Below are 24066 nucleotides of genomic sequence, written 5' to 3' on the forward strand. Positions count from 1 at the left end.
GTTCCTTAAAGAAGCTTATGAATTTTGCTCTCTCGGTCTCTGTCAATGATTGAGCCAAAAATATGTTGTGTGGAACCTCTGCTGTACCAATGTTTGTCTTTATAGTCTCCTCTACCAACATGGATGATTTTTCCTCGTATGATGCTGGGAGAATGTCAAGCCTTCCATCTTCGGGCGCCTCAGAGAGGTTTTCACCCTCAGATACGTCCTTTCTTTTTACTTTTTTAGAGTCAGATAACGCCACAGTGTGGTTTTCACCATAAGACCCTTGTTTTGTTTTTATTTTCACATTTTTGCGACTAGAAGGCCCGACACCCTCACCAAAGTATGCCATGTTATTAAGCTCTATGGTGTATCCTGCTTTATGGTCTCCAAGAGGAAGATCATCGCGAATGCCAAGATAATCAACAATAGCTTCGTCATTTTGAAATATATCAAGCTGTGGTGGTCCATCCTGATCCCAGTCAATGAGTTGGGGGTGAACGAGGGGAAGGTCTTTAGTGTTTTTAGAGTCCGCAAGGCTAATAGTGAAGATGTGGTTATATTCAGGTATGTCAAGGTAGTCATCGAGGTCGTCAATGGCACTCTCCTCATCAGTGTCGATCGTGAGTGAGTCCAAATTATCATCACTAGTAGCACCCTCAGGGACAGGTGTCCTCATCCTATGTGATCCTGACCTAGGGCCTTGAAATGAAGCTTGTGCGGGATCCTTATGGGTCAGTTCTTGACCGACTCTGAATTTCTTGTAAAACTCCTCCTCCTCTGTAGGTTCATCTGGCTCTCTAAATGTCTCATTGAGCTCATAGTCGCTGGAGGATTTGTCTGAACCCCATTCCCACTCATTGGAGTCTGTGGAATAATTATCCTCTTGTTGAACTTCAGCCACTTTGACTCGCCATATCTGTTTTGTTCTCTTATTTTGAATCTTGGGATTTAGAAAACCAAGCCCCTTAGAGCGTTCCCTTCTTGTAGTTAGCTCAGGTTGTAAAGGCTCCACGACACCTTCTTTGCGTAGTCCGAGAGGACTTTTTCCATCATACCCGAATCTCTGCAGAATTTTGAAACCTTTGCCATAGTTCTCACAGGGTATTATAATTTGATCATGTGTATCATCTTCAGCGTCCTTATATAGCATTTTATATAAAGTTTCTTCCTCTAGTTCGCCCCATTTTTGAAAGACGGTAGGATCCCATTTGAGTAGCATGATGGAGATTTGCTTATTAGGATGTGGCCTCCCATATTCCTTAGGGGAGTTCATGACTTGTCGTAAGAACATTGTTTGATTCAGAGTGTATTCTCCCATGCCTTTGTCTTGAAACTTGGCTCTAAGTTCACCTTGTTTGGATGTCGAGGGCTTTAATGACTCAGGATCAATATATGCTGAAGAAGGAGTAGCCTCACGATTGCTGGGAATGATAGTCTCATTATGCGATCTCAAGTTATTGCAATATATGAATGGATTGGGATCACCATTGACCGTTACCTCGACTCCATTATGAGGAAATTTTATGCACTGATGGTACGTTGATGGGACTGCCCTCATTTCATGAATCCATGGACGTCCTAGCAATATGTTATACGTGAGGTCTAGATCCAGGACTTGACAAACCACGTCCTTTGTGACTGGCCCTATTCTTAGTGGTAAGATGACCGTGCCCTTGGACGAACGCTCTTCATCATCATAAGCCTTAATGGTGATTTGGTTTGTAGCATTCACAGCTTTGTCAGAATATCCCAATTGTCTGATGGTGCTCAATGTACAAATATTAAGACCTGCTCCTCCATCTATCAGGACTCGTTTTATTCGGTGTTTATGTATGAAGGCTTCAATGTGTAGAGGTGCATTATGAGGCTGACTTATGGAGGCGTCATCGGCTTCTGTGAATGTGAGGGAGTGTGGAACGGATAAGTATCCCACCATGGCTTGAAACTGGTCCACGTTCAGATCAGTAGGGACAGCAGTATCTCTCAAGGTTTTATCAAGGATAGCTTTATGTGCAGGGGATATACGCAAGAGCTCAAGAATAGATATGAGTGCGGGTGTCTTCCCTAGTTGCTCTACAAGGTCGTACTCAGGCTTAGTTGACGAAAGATTTGTATTCTTAGTAGAGGTACCTGGCAATGTGATCTTACCTCGACGGGTTGTAACATGACATTCAGAGGTAGATGTGGACGAAGATCCCACACCTTTTAGGACAATTTTGGGTCACTGAGAAGGATTCTCAGGATTTTTATTTTTGATAGTAATGGTAGAAATATGATTGTCCATTGAGATGTGATTAATAGTGGAATCATAATTGTAAGATGCTCTGGTGTAATTGGCTTGATCATCTGTGACTTTGCCTTTTCCTCTGTCATGTTTTGGGAATGGTTCCTTAAACACCTCATGTTCTTGGTTAGATGAATGTCCCTCAATCTCAATATCTCCTCTGTCAATGAGATCTTGTACAATGTTTTTCAATCGATGGCAATTACTTGTCTTATGACCCTTGCTCTTATGAAATTCACAAAATTCATCATCATTCCACCAATTCGGTTTTACCTTTGGTTCATATGGAGGAAAATCTGGGATCGTGATCACTTTGTTTGCTACAAGCTTTTTGAATACTGATTCGAGTGGTTCTCCCAATGGAGTATATTTCCTTCGTGGTTTAGCAGCCGTTTGATTGTTCACTTGATTATTGGTAGAACTTGATCCAGAAAAGACGAACTTTGGTCTCACTGTGTTGGCATCAACAACACCATCATTAACTGTGTTCTTGTTCTTATTCCAAAACTTTGGTTTGTCCTTGCCCTTGAAGTCCTCTTTGTTTTCTTTGAATAGTTTGATAACTCCTTGTTCAATTAAGACCTTTTCTGTTGCTAGGCCCTTTTCAATGACATCCTTGAATGTAGACAAACAAGATTTTCTGAGATCATAGCCAATAGCCTTGTTAACGTTTTGTGTGAACATTTCCACCATTTGTTTTTGCGGAATTTCGCAAGAGCATCTGCTAGCTAGGTTTCTCCATCTTTGTAAAAATGACGCAAAAGATTCTCCTTCTTTTTGTTTCGTATTGCACAAGGTAGTAACTGAGACATCTGTTTCAATGTTGTAAGAGAAATGTTGAATGAATGCCTCTGCCAAGTCACCCCATGACTTAATACCGGGAGGTAATTGAGAAAACCATTCCATCGCTTGATCTCCTAAGCTCTGCGGGAACAACCTCATTAAGTATGTTTCTTCTGCTGCTACCTCAATACAAGCTGTGAAGAATTGTCTTATGTGTGCCTTAGGGTCTCCTCTCCCTCTATATTTGTCAAATTTCGGCGTTGCAAAGTGTGGAGGAAATGGAGGCATTGGAATGCTCTTATCAAAGGGATAAGGGCATATATCTCTCATAGTATATGTGGGTTTTGATGTGCCCATGTCTTCCACTTTCTTTTGTAGATCTCTAATTTGTTGCTCCAAATTATTTTTGGGAGGAGATGGATTTCTTGTAGCATATCCCATGTTTGAAATACCCATTTGAGGAGGAGCTTGTTGCATGTATGGATGATACTGATCGTAGACATGTCCATATGGAGGTCTATATTGTTGCGACATATATGGAGCACTTGGCATAATTTCTTGTTGAGGGACCCCATATCTGTTTTGTGTATATAAACCATATTCAATAGGCCTTTCATTTTCCATTGTGTTGCCCCCAATTTTGGCATGAGGTCTCCTTGTGTCAAAATTTTGAGGAAGTCCTTGAGTATCCATTTGTCTTGGTTGACCCATATCTTGAGCATGTGTTTGAGCATAAGGCCTCCATGATGGTCTTTGAGTGTAAGTATCATGCATTTGAGCTTGTGTATGTGGGATTGCTGGTTTCTGAAGCAAAACTGATGGTGACTCCGGCATCATATTATTGGGTCCTCCACTATTAGGTTGAGTTTGTTGTGAAGGTCTACTTTCCATAAGTTGAGATAAGTCAAAATCATGTGGTATTTTAGCTCCACTTTGTGCCATCATGTTTAGGAAATATTGACGATCTCTCCTCATTATCTCTTCAACCAATCTATTGAATTGAGGATCCATTATAGATTCTTGTATGTCTGCTGATAGTATTGAAGAATTGTCAACATTGTCATTGTGTGTAGCATTGTGTATAGCGTTTGCGCTTTCCATATTTGGATTGTGTCTATAAACATTCATGTCTGGTAATGTAGTGTGCTCAGGATTGTAGAAGACATCATTGTCATACTCATAAGAACTCATGTTTACGGACCCTTGAGCTTCTTTAGCTTTTCTCCTAGATTTTTGAAGACGGGTTTCAACCATGAACTAGATGTTAGACCAATATGTGAGAGACTAGACGAAAATGACAAGAGTATGTAAGACCAAGAGTTGTATGGAATGTAAATGAATCTGAAGTTTACTTGCAATGTCCAAAGTGTAAGACCAAATATGTATGTAGTAGAGTAGGTGTGACTTCCAAAGAGAGGATAGTTTCTCTTGATGAGGTAAGCTGACCTTGACTCTAAGTAAGACCAAATGAGACCCAAAGGTAAGAAACCTTGATGAGGGACCACTTAGCAAAGTGTAGTAGTGTGTTGACAAAGTATAGTGAGGACAAAGCAAGTGACCTTTTGACTCAAGTTTAGACAAGTATGAATGTAAAATGAGGTATGAAGCAATGATGGACTGTGTAAGACCCAAAGACAGGCTGAATGCTAGATGAAACCTGAAGAGACAACCTAGGAAGCTCAAGTATGCCGAAACTGATTTTCTTTGTTTGCTTGACTGTTAAACTTTTCAAATCCTGACACAGACGCCTCTGTATACTTCACAGACGTGGTTCTAAGACACAGACGCTACTCTGTTTGACGCAGACGTGATTCTGAGATTTTCCTGTTGATGTTTGCTGGGACTGTAACAGTTTTTTGCAATTGTGGACACAGACGCGCCTGTATACTTCACAGACGCTATTTCCAGACACAGACGTGTCTCTGTTCGACACAGACGCTGATAAAAACACAGACGCTATTCTGTACTTCACAGACGCGTTTATCCGACATAGACGCGGTTTTAACAGACACAGACGCGTTTATGTAACCTTAGTGCAATCTTTCCTATCTGTGAATTTGTTTTGCTGTGACCAAATCTGATTTTTCGACTGTTTTTCGTGACAAGAGGACACAGTGTTGATGACCCAATGTTTGCAGACTGTTTAGACTCCAAAAAGTGTGTTTGTTTGATGTAAAAAGTTTTTGCATACACTTGAAGACACAAAAGACACAATGTTTTGTTGTTTTGTCTTTGAGTGTTTGAATGTTTATCATAAGTCAAGCACAATTCTTATGGCTGGCCAGGACAATAATTGTTGATCCCACATGGGGTTTTACCCCCGAGGCTATGCTATTCAGAGCGGATACTTAGATGCTTGACCTCACTGGCTCCACCCTCGGCACTCACTTCTCGGGTCAGCCAAGCATCAGTCCCCATGAAAACTCCCCATGGCGAACTTTGTATCTCTACTAAGAACCATATGTGTGTGGGCCGCTACCAGAGGTCCGACCTCCTGCCTCAACAACTAGAAGGATTTGGGCATCTAAAACAAAGAGGTGCTAGTAAGGGCATCCGCTCGTGTGGCCATACATGCGGCACTTTCAGCTCTGTAAATACAGAAGGCTCCCAGCTGGTAGGGGTTACGCCCTACAAATGATCAAATAAATTTGATCAAATGGGTTTATGGGGAGACATAGTGTCGGTATGAACTAATCAGCACACGTTATTCATAGTTTTCACCATGAATACATTTGATTATAGTGGCTTGGAAGAAGATGGCTTTTCTTTTGCTACCACTTGGGTCGTTCTCTTCTCACTAGTAGTCCTAATGACCACACGGGAAGACAGGCCCTCTAAAGAGTAAACAAAAAGAGCCTATTGCTCAAGACACAAAAAACAATGATTCAATTTTAGTGCACCAATTGAAGTGTTTGCTAAGCTATGAAAACAAGGCACACAATAAAATTACCAAACCCTAGCTAAGGCCCTGCAACAAAATTGTTAGTAGTTTGGGTTGTTTCAAATGATAACCCCTTCCTGCAAGCACACAAGTTAGGTAAATTTTAGAAAACCCAAAAAGACTTTGTGAAAAGGGGCCTTCAACAAAAACGTATTTGCCTCCAAAGCAAGCTGCACAAACCAGGTTAGCTAGATCTGCAAAGGTTAGCCGAAAATAAACCAGATCTGAAACCCTAATTACAAAATCCGAAAACCCAAATCGAAAAACTTGAAAAATTTGCAAAACAGAATACACAGACGCTGTTATACCAGACACAGACGCGTCTGTTCGACACAGACGCGGTTCTGTGATTCACAGACGCGATCTCAGAACACAGACGCTTCTTTCTGCTACAGACGCGATAAGATGATGCACAGACGCGATTCGGAATCACAGATGTGACTTTCGGAAACCTGCAAAAAGGAAAATGACAGAAACACAGACGCGATCTAAGATATCGCAGACGCCTCTGAAATACAAAAACGCGATCCGAACACTCGCAGACGCGGAAAAAACCTAAAATATCGTCGAAATCGTCTGATCATCAACTTCAAAAATGCGAAATCTGCAACCAAAATGTTAAATGCAAAGGGACAAGAGTCCCACCGGGCGTGCCAAAATGTATATGGTGAAAATGGATGACAAATAACAACAATATTGAAAGGCTAAATGAATTCAACCACCAAACCCTAGCCTAACAATGAGCAAAGATCCACCATAACATATGAAGATAACCTAAGACAATGCAAATAACTCAAAATCACAAAGATTATACCATCACATGTCCACTAGGGTTTTGATCTCCATTCTTCCTATCTCCATTGATCTTGTTTGATATGCTTGCTCTCAGATTTTTGTATGCACAAGAGCTCAATAAAGAACGGAATGTGGTTGCAAGTAGAAGTGTAGTGTAGCCAAGTCCTCCAAAATCAGTCATTAGGATCTGTCATTAGGGTTTGTCAATGAAGAAAGCATCTCCTTAAATAGAAGACACAATAAGAAATGGAGGGTTAAGATTGAGAGGTGTAAAAAGAGAGGTCGGCTAGGATTAGAGGGTAGGTATAAGAAATACCAAAATAATGAAAGAGGTAGGTAGTGTATGAATTAAGAGATGAATGACATGTGTCATGTGTAGAAAAAGATAATGAATTAATTAAATAAATAAAGATTTATTTAATTAATAGAAGAAGTAGGACAATTAAATAAATAAAATATTTATTTAATTTAGGAAAGGGATAATTTAAATAAATAAATGTATTTATTTAAATGAGAAATAAGGCTAGAAGAGGATAAATGAATTAATTAAATAAATAAAGATTTATTTAATTAATAGAAGAAATAGGCTTAGATAATTAAATAAATAAAATATTTATTTAATTAGACTTGACAATTTTGGGTGTCTACACCAAGTATTTGACAGCTTAACATAATTTTCTTGTCAAAGAAAACGTCATCTTGTCTTTGTTTTGGTAAGAAAGGATGCATCCTTGTTGAAGACAATTTTGAGTGTTGATGTGGATTGTGTGGTCGATTGATAAGTGGTCATTGTGTGAGTATTTTGTCAATGTTTGTTTTGGTATCTGCATGGATGAGTGTGTACAAGGTGTTGCCATGTTTTTGTGTGATTCTTGATGTTTTCTGATGTTTTTGGATTTTGTGAGACATTTTTGAATGTTTTTGGATTTTGTGAGACATTTTTGAATGTTTTTGGATTTTGTGAGACATTTTTGAATGTTTTTGGATTTTGTTGAGACATTTTCCAATGTTGTTGGTATTTTGATGATTGCTTGAATGAAGAACTTAATGAATCATAAGACAATGTAGAATCCACTTCCATCAATAGTTTAAAGGCATTGCTCCCAGTTTGAGACATGACTTATGAAAAAGCGGGACGCAAGATGCATGAAGTATTGCAGAGAAATAACAAGCCATGGTTTTTCGGATGGATGGATGTATGTATGAAGTAGATGTGATCGCAACAAGTCTGAAAGACAATGGAGCCATAGCCTTTACGAGTGGCACCTGTTTGCCAGGTTTTCACCACCGTACTTACCCAAGGTGCCACCGGAGTGGTTGTTCACCGTTTGGATGCATGATTTTCCTTTACTTTTTTGAATGTTTTTGTATTTCTTCATGACATTTTTCTGAATGTTTTTGGTATTTTCTGGTATGCTGGGGAGCCTGATGCTCTGTACACCTTAGGTATAAAACTATTTGAGATGCATGCTGTTAATTGGATCTGCAAGCAGTTCTCCTTCTGATGTAGCCAACTGATATGCCCCGGACCCAAACACAGCAGTGACAACATATGGGCCCAGCCAGTTTGATTCAAACTTGCCCTGATGTTCTCGGGTTGGTTGGTTGTGAGGATTCTCTCGAAGAACCAGATCACCTACCTCAAATGTACGAGGTCTAACTCGGTGATTGTAGCTTCTGCTCATGCGCTGCTGATAGGCTTTGAGATGGTTGTATGCAGCTTGTCACTTCTCATCAAGTAACTCTAAGTCCTGAAGACGTGAGACTCTGTAAGCTTCATCATCAATGAGATTGTGCAAGGAAACCCGTAGTGACGGTATCTCAACCTCAATAGGCAAGATAGCTTCTGCACCATAGACCAATGAATAAGGAGTTGCACCTATAGGGGTTCGAATGCTAGTTCGATATGCCCATAGCACTAGATTTAGTTGAACATGCCAATCACAGCCGACATCATTGACTATCTTTTTGAGGATTCTTAATATGTTTTTATTGGATGCTTCGGCCTGACCATTGCCTTGTGGGTAATAGGGGGTGGAAAAGCGGTGTTGGATATGAAATTTCTCACAAAGTTTACAGACATCCTGATTTTTGAAAGGAAGACCGTTATCTGTGACGATGGACATGGGTACACCATACCGGTAGATGATGTAGTTGAGGATGAATGAGGCGATCTGCTTGTCGGTGACTTGGGTAAGTGGAATAGCTTCGATCCACTTTGTGAAATATTCAGTGGCGGTAATAATGAATTTATGGCCATTAGATGAAGATGGATGAATCTTACCCACAAGGTCAAGGCCCCATTGGTAGAAAGGCCATGGTGTTGTGATTGGTTGCAGTTCCTGAGCTGGTGCATGTATCAGGTCGCCATGAACTTGGCATTTCTTGCACTTCCTGGCAAAGTAGTAGGAATCTTTTTCCATAGATGGCCAATAATATCCAGCTCGCAGGAGTTTCTTGGCTAGTGATGGACCTCTTGAATGAGTCCCGCAAATTCCTTCATGGACCTCTTCCAAAGCCTTTGTTATCTCACCTTGTTCCAAACATGGAAGGAGAGTACCATCAAGATCGCATCGGTATAGGGTTTCAGCAATAATGGTATATCGAGCAGTTTGGCGAATGAAGGTTTTTCGTTGGTTATTCGATTGGTTGGGAGGAAGGGTGTGATCGCGAAGATAGGTGTAGAACTCACCATACCATGGGGATTCGGAACCGACAAGGTGACATATCATCTCGGTTTCAGGGATATCATAAGCAGGGATCCAAAGTTGTTCTACCAAGAACTCATAGCATGTTGAATGTTGCGGAAGATCTAGGAGAGATGCGATGGTAGCCATAGCATCAGCAGCTCGATTCTGATCTCTTGGTATCTGCTCAAAAGTGATAGTAGTAAATGATGTCTTTAGAGTGTCCACCATTTGCTTATATGGCATGAGTTTATCATCCTTTGTCTGATATTCATCTATTGCTTGTTGAATGACCAGTTGTGAGTCACCATATACTTGTAGTTCTTGTAATTTCCATTGGACAACTAGCCTGAGTCCTGTGATCAAGGCCTCATATTCTGCTATGTTGTTTGTGCATGGAAATGCGAGCCTGTAAGACTTCAGGATACTGTCACCTTGGGGTGTGATAAACAGAATGCCTGCCCCCGAGCCATGTCTAGTGTATGACCCATCAAAATATAGTTTCCATGGATGTGCTGTTGTGATCATGAATATCTCTTCATCTGGAAAATTGGAAATGAGAGGATGATCACCTATGAGTGGTGCATCAACCAACTGATCTGCAATAACTTGACCTTTGATAGCTTTACGATCTATGTACTCAATGTCAAATTCACTTAGAATCATCACCCATTTGGCCAAACGGCCTGTCAATGCTACTTTGCTGAGTAAATACTTGAGTGGATCAATCTTTGCAATGAGTTGTACCTTGTGTGTTAACAGATAGTGCCTCAATTTAGTGGCTACTAGGATTACTGCTAGGCAAGCTCGCTCAATAGGTGTGTAATTGAGTTCATAGCCCACCAGTGTGCGAGAGATGCAGTATACAGCACACTCTTTGCCTTCTGCATTATGTTGTGCCAGTAGTACACCCAATGCTGTACTTGTTGCTGAGATATAAAGTAACAACGGTCTACTTGGATTTGGTGGCATCAACAATGGTGGATTCATGAGATAGTCTTTAAGTGTCTGAAATGCTTGTTGGCATCGGGCATCCCACTGAAAGCGGATATTCTTGTGTAGCAGATGTGTAAATGGGTGACATTTATCAGCCAATTGTGCAATGAATCTTCGAATGGATTGAAGGCGTCCTTGTAATGTCTGTAGCTGACTGATATTCTTTGGAGGTGGCATGTCCATAATTGCTTTTACCTTTGTTGGGTCGACCTCAATACCTTTGCTTGAGACAATGTATCCTAGAAGCTTCCCAGAGGTTACTCCAAAGACACATTTCTTTGGGTTGAGTCGTACATAGTATTGTTCCAGTCTATCAAAGATTCTCTCTAATATGTGGAGATGTCCTTCTCTGGTGAGTGATTTTGCTAGTAAGTCATCCACATAATCTTCCATCATGGTATGCATCATGTCATGGAAGATGGTGGTCATTGCTCTCTGATAGGTTGCTCCTGCATTTTTGAGACCAAAAGGCATTACATTCCAGCAATATGTGCCCCATGGACAAGTGAAGGCTGTCTTATGCTGATCTTTCATTGCGATCTTTATCTGATTGTATCCTGAAAAGCCATCCATGAGTGAAAGCATGGCATGTCCTGCTGTCAGATCCACTATGATGTCGATATTTGGAAGGGGGAAGTCATCCTTAGGACATGCCTTATTCAGATCTCTAAAGTCAGTACAAATGCGGATGCCCCCTTTTGGTTTGCCAACAGGCACAATGTTGGAGATCCATTCTGCATAATCAATTGGCCTAATGAAACCAACATCTAGGAGTTTCTTGAGTTCTGTTTTGACTAGCACTGCAATCTGGGGATGCATCTTATGAAGCTTCTACTTGACAGGTTTGGCTCCTTCTGCTACGGTGAGGTGATGCATGACTAAATCAGGATCAAGACCAGGCATGTCTGCATATGACCATGCAAAGTTGATTTGACGCTTCTGGAAGAACTCTATAAATTTAGGTTGTTCCTCTGGAGTGAGAAGAGATGCCAGATGTATGATATGAGGATTTTCAGGAGTCCCCACATTGTACTCTTTGGTTTCCTCGATGAGAATTGTTGATCATTCCTGTTGTGTACTATCAGGGAGAATGTCAAACCCTTCATCCTCAGGCGCCTCAGAGAGGTTTTCACCGTTGGATACGCTCTTTCTTTTTACTTTTGTCTGATCAAACAGTGCCACAATGTGGTTTTCACTGGAAGATCCATGTTTTATTGTTATATTTTTGCAGCTGAAAGGTTTGGCATCCGCCCCGAAGTATGCTGCGCTATTAAGTTCAATGGCGAATCCAGCTTTGTGATCCCCGCTTGGTAGGTTATCCCTTAATTCCAAAAAGTCAATGATAGCCTCATCGTTTTGGAAGAAGTCAAGACATGGGGGATTTGGTTGGTTCCATTCGATGAGTTCAGGGTGGACAATGGGCATTACTTCATCGACTAGGTTAAGTTCGTTAGAGGTATCAGTGAGGGTTAAGACGTTATGGTGAAGGTCATTGATGGTACTCTCCCTGTCAAAATCAGGCATAGGATGAGACGTAGGGTCTGTGGAAGATGTTTCCAGTTCAGGAACCCAAGTGGTCTTTATCTGTGCTTCTCCGTAAATAGGGATGTCTTTGTGTGGTGGAGGCGGTGACGTGTCTTCCTCATCTGAAGTGTTAAGTTGTACAGAATCAAATTCCCATTCATGTGAGTCGGTCTCTGAATCACTTTCCAGTATCCGATTACTATACCATACTGGGATGTCCTTTGAGTTAAATACTGCAGGTGTGATTGGTGCTGCAGGGTGGTTGATGGGGATCAAGGGATCTGGTATAGGGAGTATTGGTAATATTGACTCAGTGGCTTCTGCTGGAACTACTGGTGCCATAGATGCTGCTGCGGGTTCTGATACAGTTGCTGTTGTTGATGGTGTTGCTGATGGGATTACTGGTTTGACTAGTGGGATGATTGGTTTTGTAGATGGTTGTGTTGGGTTTTGGAGCCTCAGTGGGGCAGTCGGGATAGTGCTTGATGCTGCTTTGATAATGAAAGGTGGCCTTTTGGCCATAGGCTGACAAAAGGGTTTGCTGGGTTTCCCTTTGAATTTTAATTTAGGGAAGATCTCTTTTTCAAAGCCGAGGCCTTTATTTCCTTTGGGCTTGAATTCCGGCAGCAGAGGTTCATGTCGTCCTTGTTTGCAATATCCCAAAGCACTCTGACCATCATACCCCATTCTTTGCATAATGAGGAGGCCTTTGCCATACTGGTCCGTAGGAAGTGTAACTCGTGGTATGTCAGTGGTGATGGGATCCTTATAGATCCATTCCGCCAGGTCCTCATCTTGGGTTTCTTCTTCTTGACTCTTTCCAAGGATGAAAGGCGTCAAATCACATGTTGGCATGACTATGGGTTGTTGGAGTAATTGTTGTGGTTTACCATGAGTTCTAGGAGAAGTGGGCATTTGTCCCACACAAAAGAGTTGACTTAAGTTGTATTCCCCAGGACCTTCCTTTGCGATCTTCATCTTAAGATTTTCTTGCTAGGGTATAGTGGTGTTTGAACTGGCAAGAGAGGTGGGACTTATATATGATGTGGAGGAAATGGCTTCTCTATTATTAGGAACAGTAATCTCTGGTTGATGGTTGATATTATGGCAATACGCAAAGGGATTTGCGTCACCCAAAATTGTGATCTCTACACCGTTATGTGGGAACTTGATACATTGATGGTAGGTAGATGGAACGGCTTGCATGGCATGTATCCAAGGTCTTCCTAATAATAGATTGTATGGCAGAGGAAGGTCCAGAACTTGACAGATGATGTGTTTTACCACAGGGCCCACTCGGATTGGTAGTACCACAGCTCCTTTGGATGAATGCTCTGCATCGTCATAGGCTTTGATTGTGATCTTCTTACGAGGATCCACTGATTCTACCGCATATCCCAATGCTGTGACCAACTGTAGTGTACAAATATTTAGGCCTGCTCCATTATCGATCAAGACTCACTTGATCCTATGCTGGTTAATAAATCCTTCGATGTGGAGTGAGGCGTTATGAGGTTGCTGGAAGGAAGAGTTGTCACTTTCGGAAAAAGTGAGACAAGGTGATGACTTTAGACTTCCAACCATGGCTTGAAATTGGTCTGTATTCAGGTTTGCAGGGACTGATGCCTCTTGGAGTGCTTGATCCAAGATAGTTTTATGAGATGGCGATAGGCGCAATAGCTCTAAAATGGATATAAGTGCAGGTGTTTTGTCTAATTGTTCCACAAGATTGTATTGCTTTGGGATGGAGGTGGTGCCTTGTGGAGCTGCCTTTATGGTAACTTTGTTGCGACGCGTAACAACATTGCAATTTGAGTTGGGATTTTTGAAGGTTATGGTTGCAATTTGTTCATTGGCATCATACAGATGATTTACAGTGTAATTATACGCAGCCTGCGTATAATCAGTGGTATCAGTGCCTTGCCTGGAAGTGGAAGGATCCCTTTGATCTTGTGATGGAAGTGGATTTTTGAACATCAAATGATCATTATTGGTTGTTTTAGGGTTATGTCCTTCAATTTCAATTTCTCCTCGATCAATAAGATCCTGAATGAGATCTTTCAATCGGTGACAATTACTTGTCTTGTGCCCTCTTCCTTGATGGAATTCACAGTGTTCAGTATCTCTCCACCATGCTGGTTTGACTTGAGGCTCATAGTTTGATAGCTTAGGTAGAGTGACCAAATTTTGAGAGAGGAGTTGTCGCAATACTGTTTCAATGGGTTCCCCTAAGGGAGTGTATGTGCGTTTCTATTTTTGCTGACAAGGTCTAGGTTCATCATGAGATGTGATGCGACCTTGATTGGACGGAACATTTGTGTTATTTTGAGGTGGAGGATTTTGTCCTGCAAACCGAACCACAGGTTGTGCGTTTTGGATAGTCCTGGCATCCACAACCCCGTCATTGACAATATTCTTGTTTTTATTCCAGAAGTTTCGTTTATCGTTGTTGAAGCATGGGCGAGGACCATCTTTTGGTTCGTTAAATATTTTTATGAGTCCTTTCTTGATGAGTACTCATTCATATTTTAAACCCTTGGTGATCATATCATTAAAAGAATCTGTGTCTTTGACATCCAGGTGAAAATCCATTTCTTCGTTTAAGTTGGAAATGAATATTTCCACTAGTTCTCGTTCAGGTAACTGAAGAGAACGTCTGCTAGACATTTGACGCCATCGTTGCAGGAATACTGAGAATTGTTCACCTGGTTTTTGTTTGGTGTTGCACAGATCAGCCATGGTGACATCGTGTTCAATGTTATGAGAGTAATGAGCTAGGAACTTCTGGATGAGTTCCTCAAATGTTCTAATGCCACCTGGTAGTTGGGAAAACCATGATGTGGTTGTTCCTCCCAAGCTTTGGGGAAAAAGGCGCATTAGGTAGGTGTCTTCATATGCCACTTCAAGACAAGCGGAATGAAATTCTCTGACATGATCATGAGGATCTCCCTTTCCTCTATATTTTTCGAATTTGGGTGTTTCGAATCCTCTTGGAAAGGGTGGCATGTAAAGATTCCTATCAAAAGGATAGGGACAGATGTCATTGAGGGAGAATTGGTTAATCTTGACACCACTATGAAGCTGTTGGGCGAGAGTCTCGACTTGTTGCTGCAACATTTCCATTTCATTTGGAGGAGGAGGTGGTGGGTTACCTCAAGGAATGTTATATCTGATGGGATCTCTACCTCTTTCCTCTTCATGATGACTTTTTCTTTCTGATGCTTGTCTTAATTGGGCAAGATCAAAGTCAGAGGGGATTTTGGCTCCTTCTTGAGCGAGTCTTAAGAAGTGAGCATCCGCATTGCTCCTGAGTATTTCATCAAACAATCTGTTAAAGAGAGGGTTATGCTGAGCCCTTTCTATTGTTACAAGAGTGGGAGTACTTGGGTTTTCGTCATCTGCATTTCCTCCAAGTGCTTCTTGAAATTCATTGAGATTTTCCTCTTCTTCTTCTTCTCTTTCTATTTCTCGTTGTCTCGACTGTGATCGGGTTTGAGCCATTTTTGCTTTATGAGTCTTTGTTGAAGTTGTGTGAAAATGATGATGAGTTTTTGATGAAATTAAAGGTTGATGGTTGGTGAATTGTGTTGCATGTGGTTCTCTAGCACCTTTAAGGTAGATGTAACCGAAATTCCTTCTTTGAATTGTTTGCTTGTTTGATAAGTTTTGATGTGATAAGGTGTAGAGAAATATGAGATGTGTTACAGATTTAACTACCTAGTAATGAGAGGATTCACTCATGAACTAGTTTTAACCTGCGTAGATGTGTCTCTTAGGATGAGCTTATCCTAGATGTAGAAACAATCTAAAAAGTGATGTGATGTGTTTGATTTCAAGCAATATCTAAAAAGAGAACTTGGGACAAGAACCTCTTAATGTTTTGAGAGTTGGGACGGATTGTTGATGAAGTGATGATGTATGAGTGAGATGATGGATGAAAAATGTTTTCAACTTCAATAAAAACTTTGTGTCACAAATGGGACAAACTCTACCTCCTCCCTTTCAGGTGTTGGAGGTATTTCTCGAGTTGTGTTGTAGGTGATGCAGATGTTGGGGAAAAAGTTGGGATTAATCTTTCCTCCTTGATTTTTGTGATAACTCAGAGCTCTATATTGCATAAAAGCTCTGCGGTTCAATGATTCTGAATCAAATTCGTTTGTTTTGCCTTGAAGGTAGAGACGCATGCGATGTAGAAAGACTCTATGGGAGACAAAGATTTGTTGATTGATATAGAAGAATTTCCTCCTTTTGATCAAAGCCTTTGAGCTTAATGGTCTTTTTTTCAAGTTGATATTCTGATGACACTTCTTCTTTCGCAAGATGTGAAGAATGGTCATAAAAGTTGTCTCTTTGTTGTTTGTACCTTGTTTTTGATGTTTTGTGGTTGTTTTGATAGATGTTTGGTTGGATGAATACTTTGTTTTTGGGAAGTGACTTTCTGATTTTTCTTTGACAAGAAAACAAAGCAAGCACACAAACACAAGAATGTTGCCCCCAAAGGCACAAATGAGTATGGGTCTAGATCAACCCAATCCTTGGACTTGTATATGACCCTTCCTTTAGATGTATTTTAAGGTGTATTTCCAAAGCCTGAAGTCGGCTCAATTTGCACTTGGTCTTTAAAATGAACACACTTCAAACACTTTTTATCCCTAAGGTCAAATGGCCAGTTGTGATAAATTTAGCCCACATCTTGATATTTCTTCGACTTTGGTACTACATACCTTATGAACCCCGTCGTGGTAGGTAAGGATGTGATATACTAAGTCTTGCACAAGCATAACAAATAGATGATCCCAATGATGGGGGAGTCACCACTTTTATCAAGCCACAAGTGGCTTTTCAAAAAGCTATGTTTCTACTCAAGGAAATATGTATGGTGAGTATCTTGGGAGCAAAACCATCTATGCTCTTGCACTAAATTATATCGCAAATATCCTCAATCAATAGAACGGGTGGGCTACTACTTAAAGGTGTTTAGTCATGTTCGATGTTTTTGGACATAAGTTCATTCTGCAGTGACTCACTTAAGAGCCTTGTAACTGGTGGTGGGGCCCATTTGTCCTTTCGGCCAGTTACACTGTAGGAACAGCTATACACAAGGCTACAGCTTTCGCTCCCACTTGATTTCTATAGCGGCTCGAAGGATTTACCGCTCGAGGTCGTTCCCAAGAGTATCGATCCCTTGGCAGGCCTCTCTTAAAAAGATAAAATTTGAGCGTTACTAACACTTTTCTCTTGCACCTAGGACCACGAGAGCCAAGGGAGAGGATAGTGTGTGTTAGAGGTAGGACCACTCGACTGACTTTTTGCACAAGCGTGCCAAACACGTAAAACACTTGTTCTTTTTAATCTAGCATTTGCAAATGTGATCTAACTATTTGGAGATGTTGCTCCAACAGTCATGGTGTTCTTTTTAACTCCAAAAAGCAATGTGTTTTGTATTCTAGAATTTGAAATCCTGGTCAACGTAATAAAAACACGTTTGCTTGAAGGAAAAATCGCTTTGCAAAAATTTTTGAAACAAGTTGATTGTTCTTTTTACTTGTCCAAAAATTGAAGTGTGGATTGTGATTTTTAAGTTTGATGCAAAAAAGAAAATTTGTGTGTTGATTTTAAGCACCAAAATAAAGATGAATCCTAACTAACAATGGAAGTAAATGTTTGTTTTTGAAGTGTTTTAAGAGCACCAAAGGAAATTTTGTGATTTTAATGATGAGTGGTTAAACCTGCAAAAACAATGAATAGTTAGTAAAATCGTTGTTCAAGGGGGGCTTCCACAAGCCTAATAATTTCCATGTTTTTCGGTTACAAGGTGAGTTTTACAACATTCTGTTGCAATAGCGCTAGTCTGCGTTTAAATAGAAGCGCTATTTCACACAGAAGCGCTGAAAGAAGGTGTGAGACAGAGAGGCAAAAGCGCTAGAAGTTTTTCAATAGCGCTAGAAGAATGACTAAAGCGCTAAAACAGGTGCAAAAGCGTTGAAAGTTTAGCAATAGCGCTATTGTAGTGACAATAGCGCTATTGTAGTGACAATAGCGCTAAAATAGAAACTGTGGGTAGCGCTAAAACGTGTTCAATAGCGCTAAAGCGCAACCTGTGTGACACTTTCAACAAGCAAACATGTTAGGTAACAAAAAAAAAAAATCAGAAGGTTGCGTGTTCGATTCACGTCGGGTTCACCAAATGATGCTCTGCAAAAAGGATCAGGTTAGTCAATGATAACACAACACAAATAAGAAGAAAAGCCAAGTTGTTAGTGTTAGAAATCATAAACCAAACACTTTCCTACACAAGCATATCAAAAGAGATACCAAAAGCATGATAGAATGTCTAACTAGGAAGATAAATACGATGAGGCATCTCCAAATGCCTCTTAGCATGCTCTTGGCTCCTTCTCCCTTGTTCCTCTCCTCTCCAAGTTCCAAAATAGTGTAGCTCTCAGCAGCTTTTTGCACTATGGATGCTTATGGAGGATTGAGATTGTAGTATTGAGCTTTGAATGTGAAATAAAAAGCTAATGTTATGCTATCGATGCTAAACTGATATATTTTAACCAAAATAATAAGATATTAGATGATTATGCTAAGAATGCTCTCTAAAATGTCTATAGCTTAGATGCATGCAAGTTTTCAGGATCTGGAGTATGAAGAAATGGGCTCTATTTATAGGAAAAATGGAGCAATGGATGGTTGAGATTGAAAGATTCAATCAAAGGTTGAGTTTGAAAGTTGGGGATCCATGTGCACAATTGGCACCAATGAAATGGTGACAAGTGTCAACATAGGGTTGGGTTGAGAAAAGAGGTTGGAGGCATTAAAGGCCTGAGAAGACCTCATGGTTATCTAAAGGCTCAGGGTCAAGTCTAAATTAAGCTTACCCACTGGATTAAGAGTTAATCCAAGGATAAACCTTTGTGCAAATGTTTAAGAGATAATCATGGTCAAAGCATTAATGGCCTGATGAGACCTTTGGGTTGGATAGAGGTTGAGTCAAAACAAATGTTTTAACCATGTGGGAAGGTTTGAATTAACCATTAATGGTTATTGGAGACTTTGGGGATTAAGTGGTTGAAGGTTGAAAGCCTTTAAAAGTTATCAAAGACTTTGAGCCATTTAGTGGTTGAAGACTTGAAGCCTTTAATGGTTATCAAAGACTTTGAGGTTTTGAGAAGTGACTTCCCTTTGCTTAGGGATGTGACAAAGTTTAGAGGATGGATTAGGCTAATTAGGAAGGGGTTAGAAGAATCTAGAAGGGGATTAGATTTTGCAAGTGGATTTGGTGGGTGAGGGAAAATAGGATTTTATTTAAAATAAAATTTCATTTATTCCAATAAATGTGTGCAAGTTGCATTTGTAAGAAAATGCAAGTGGGGTGGGGGATAATGATTTAAATAAATGTTTTATTTAATTTATTTAAAAGAGGAAAAGGGGATTTTAATTAAATAAATAGATTTTATTTATTTAATTGATTGTGAATTTGATTTAATGAACTAATTAAAATAAATTGAATAATTTATTTAATTAATAGAAGAATGTTTGGAGATGAATTAATTAAATATTAATTTAATTAATTTATGGCTTAATGGATTTTTAATCAAATAAATACGAAATATTCATTTAATTAAAATGGACAGATTTGTGTGACTACAGTATCTACCACTCCATCATTAACAATGTTTCTGTTGTTATCTTTGCCATATTTTCAGTATTTACTCTTTTCTTTAGAACTAGAACCCTGCGATGTTTCTTTCCAAAGTGATATATCTCCCTTTTTTATAAGCACATTTTTCATTCTGAGGGCATTATCTACCATTTTGTTGAATGAAGGATGTACTTGCATCTGGATACTATATTTTAATTCAGGGATTAAGTTGTTTACAAAGATATCCATCTTCTCAAGATCTAGAATAGTCTGTGAATATCTAGAGAACATCTTTCTCCATCGTTGGAGAAAAGTGAGAAACGGTTCTCCTATCTTTTGTTTGGTATTGCAAAGCTCTATCATAGTGACTGGGTGATGAATGTTATAGGAGTATTGTTGTAGATATAGTTGGATTAATTCTTCAAAAGTTTTTATTCCCATAGGTAGACTTGAGAACCATTCCATAACTTGCCCCCCTAAACTTCTCAAGAAAAGGCGCATGAGATATGTTTGGTCGTGCATGAACTCCATACATAAAGCACAAAATTCTCTGATATGATCTTGAGGGTCTGTATCCCCATCATATTTGTCAAACTTAGGCATTTCTACTCTTGAGGGAAATGGAGGCATGTAAAGGTTTTTGTCAAATGGGAATGGGCATATTGTGTCCAGAGAATATTGTTTTGGTGATTTATCTTTGTTTTTCAGTTCTGTGACCTCAGTTCGTCACACTTGCATTTGTTTGTTTAGCATTCCCAAGGGTGTCTCTTCCTCTTTAGTGACGAGGACCTCCACATTATAACTAGTAGGAAGTTTGGCACCTTGCTTTGCTAATTCTAGGAAATAGTCTTCTTTTTCTCTAGCCATGATGCCCTTCATCATCTTTCGGAACTCTTTATCTTTTTGACATCTATGTATTTCAACCTCAAGAGCTTCAGGGATTTTAGATTCAGTTGAGGAGGACTCGTTGTCAGTGGCATGATTGCTGAAGTTATCATAAGTGTCTCATTTACTAGCTTGTCTTTCTTACCTTTCTCCAGACATGGTGGGAGATAGGGGTTGACCAAAGATTGGTAGATCATAAACTGGTATTTGTGACGACGATGGTTTATTTGGAAAGAGGTTTTCTACAAAGAATGGATTGTCATTTGACGAAAAGGGTGTTTCTTTTTCTTTGTCTATTTTGTTGCAAGAGCTTCTGGTTTGAACAGGCATTTGCAACCGACGGGACCGAGAGCTAGATGTGTTGCAGAAGTCAAGATCAAATTGTAGCTAGTTATTTGTTTAATGTAGTGATTGAGTGAAGTAACTAAGATCTGGTCCGGTTTCAGGAATGCTATGTCTTGTATAAGACGTTATCTAAGTTAACTTAGGTTTGATAAGATGTTGTTTGAACTAGCTTAGAGATGATCGACAAAATCGTGCAACACAATGGCAGGGTTACACTATCAAGGTTGTTTATGTTCAAGAGGATGAAAAATAGTTTTTAGGCTCGTTGTAGACTGTTTTAGGCAAGTTTGATTGTTCTAGACTAGCAAAATCAGGAATTTATATGATAGAGGATTGGACAAACACGAGATTCTGACAGATAGAGTTTCAATGACTGACAAAGACAAATTTTTGATATAGGACTAATTTTCAATGACCGACAGGGACAAGTTTTTGACACTGATAGAGTTTTGATCACTGAGTTTGTTTGTTGTTTTCTCCAGTTTTGGTATTCTAGTTTTAGTTTTAGGGATGAAAACACAGAAAACACACAAGATATATAATAATTCAATCACAACACGCTAACCCTACAGAATTTGGCTTAGAGAAGAAAATATTTTCTTGCTGACTTAGGTACACACCCAATAGCTAATCAGAATATGGCCGCTGAGTCTCACGCAAGGATTCTCAACACCATATTAGCCGAATCCAAATGCTAATGGGGGCACAATATGGCAAGTGTCTTGGGAGAGTTACTATCTCTCTTGCACAAAGATTATCCCCCTTTCGGAGGTGAATCAGGTAGCTTCTATCTTATAGTTCTTAGTTGGGAATTCTGTTTGAAATTATCCCTTGAAGTCATGCAAGTACGATTGAGGCCTATAGCCCGACAAGGTATCGAAACAAGCTATAGTCATGTAAACATGATTGAGACTGTGAGGCCCTATAAAATGCTCAATATGAGAGATCTCAAAGAGAAAACTCAAATAATCCCATCCTCTGAGACTTTAATCACCAAAGGCCTATTTATTATAGTGAGTTGGAATGCTCAAGTCTAGCTGTACTCACTTGGGTCATTCTCACAGGGATTATTTTTTCCCACTGTGACAGACTCACTAAAGGTATACAAATCTCAAAACATAGAAAAATCTTTGAGGGTCTAGATTTCTGATTGTCTATAAAAGACAAGAGCATACTCTCCTACCTCTTAGATTTTTCTGAAAATATGAAAGATAGATTTGTTCTTTAACCAGATAGCAATTTAAGTGCCTAAGAAAATACTAAATGAATACACAATGTTTAGTCGACTCTCTTTAGGCAACCTGCAAAACCAACGCATCAGTAGTCATTTTTTTTTTTTATTCTTTGACAGACGTATGTTTGATTGATAAATTCTTTGTCAAGCAGACCTACAAATATTAAAAGCCCAAAATTAGTTGCCAAAATAACATAAAAAAAATCATCAAAAGAAAATTCTAGCATGCAAACTGTAAATTAAACTAATCTAACAAGAATTTCTATTTTTTATGACTATCCTAGTTACGACAGTTTTGATAGTATTGCACTCTATTATTTATAGCTTTTGAACCAGAGCTAATTCAAAAAATTGCTTCAGTGTAAATGTGGACAACTTGGTTTTACAAAACATATTAAAATTTTGTTTAAATCCAATGGTTCAATAAAAAAAATTTCCCTTTGAACAAAGACCATTTTTAATTGTCATAGAAGAATAAGTAAAATGATAGTACTGCACTCTGTCATTCCTAACTTTCAAACCCAAAATTATTAGGAAAATTGCTTCGGTGAAACTATATAAAACTTGGCTTTCAACAACATATCAATAATTTTTTAGATCCAATGGTTCAATAAAAAGTTATGCCCTCCAAAAAGAGACCATTTTTTACTGTCACAAAAGAACAAGCAAAAAGAAAGATTTTTATTTGCAAATTTAACACATGTTTATTAGTTATAAAAACCAAACATTAAATTTGTTCAAGAAACATTAAAAATCTTGTAGTCATGGGTTCGAGCCCCACAGTGGGTGCCAACAATGTGTGTGTGAAAAGCGGACCAGTATCTGTATCTAGAATACACAACACTTCAATTAAGTCATTAGATGCATGGTTAGTAAATCAATAATCAATGAATAATAAACCATTACAAAGTGACCCATTGCCTTCTAGTAGATGCGAGTTTAAATTGCTCTTAGATTGCTAAGCTATCCAGTGACTAGACAACACCTAAACGGAGGATTTAATCTATATGAGCATGAATATGAGCTAAATGGATGCAAGATTTAAGCTAGATTTGCAAGATTAATCTAACATGATTTAAGCAATATATGAATATTTAAGCTAAATGATTTAAGCAATATGAAATAACTGATATGCAATATCTCAATGCAAATTCTCAATGAACCTAGAGCAAAAACAACATAATAACAATATATTCTCCAGGATCTTTGAATGAGAGATGAGAGCCTGAATTTATAGAAAATTCAGAAAGAAACCAATGGCTGAGATCAAATGATGATGAGCGGTCAAGATTTTCCAAGAGGAAGCACAATCCAGGTGAATTGATGTGATTGGATGCTTTTCTCAGTTTTAAAGGAAATTGAACTAAAATAAAGATACAATCAAAAAAAAAAAACTGATTTATTCTCTATTTCATTCAATTTTAATATTTAATTATTTTAATTGCTTTCTTTGAGATTATTTATCAATTTATAATTTGTTTTTCAATATTATCTCCAATTGATTTCTTTTCTCAATTCTTAATTCTTTTTTTGTCAATTAATTCATTTTTTTATTTGTTTCCTTTTTTGAAGATTTGTGCTCACTATTTCCAATTCCTCTTTGTTGATTTGTTTCCTTTTTTGAATATTTATGGCAATTTTTATTTATTTTTCAAATTAATTCCTCTTTTTGATGATTTAATGGCAAAATGATTTATTTAATTAAATATGCTAGGATATTTAATAAAATAAATAAGATAATTGTTTAAAATGATTTACTTGGAATGATTTAATTAATTAAATAAATATTTAATTAATATTGGTTGATTAATTTTGCCATGTGACATTTGATGATTAAAGAATTAATTGTGTGCTCAAGATTTATTTAATTGCCTTTGGTTAGGACCTTGGTGATGTTGTCAAGATTAGGGGCTCATGGTTTAAATGACCATTTTTAGGGTATTACAACTATGTTGGTAAGTT

This window comes from Cryptomeria japonica, chromosome 2 (genome assembly GCF_030272615.1).
Source record: "Cryptomeria japonica chromosome 2, Sugi_1.0, whole genome shotgun sequence".
In the NCBI taxonomy this organism is placed as follows: Eukaryota; Viridiplantae; Streptophyta; class Pinopsida; order Cupressales; family Cupressaceae; genus Cryptomeria; species Cryptomeria japonica.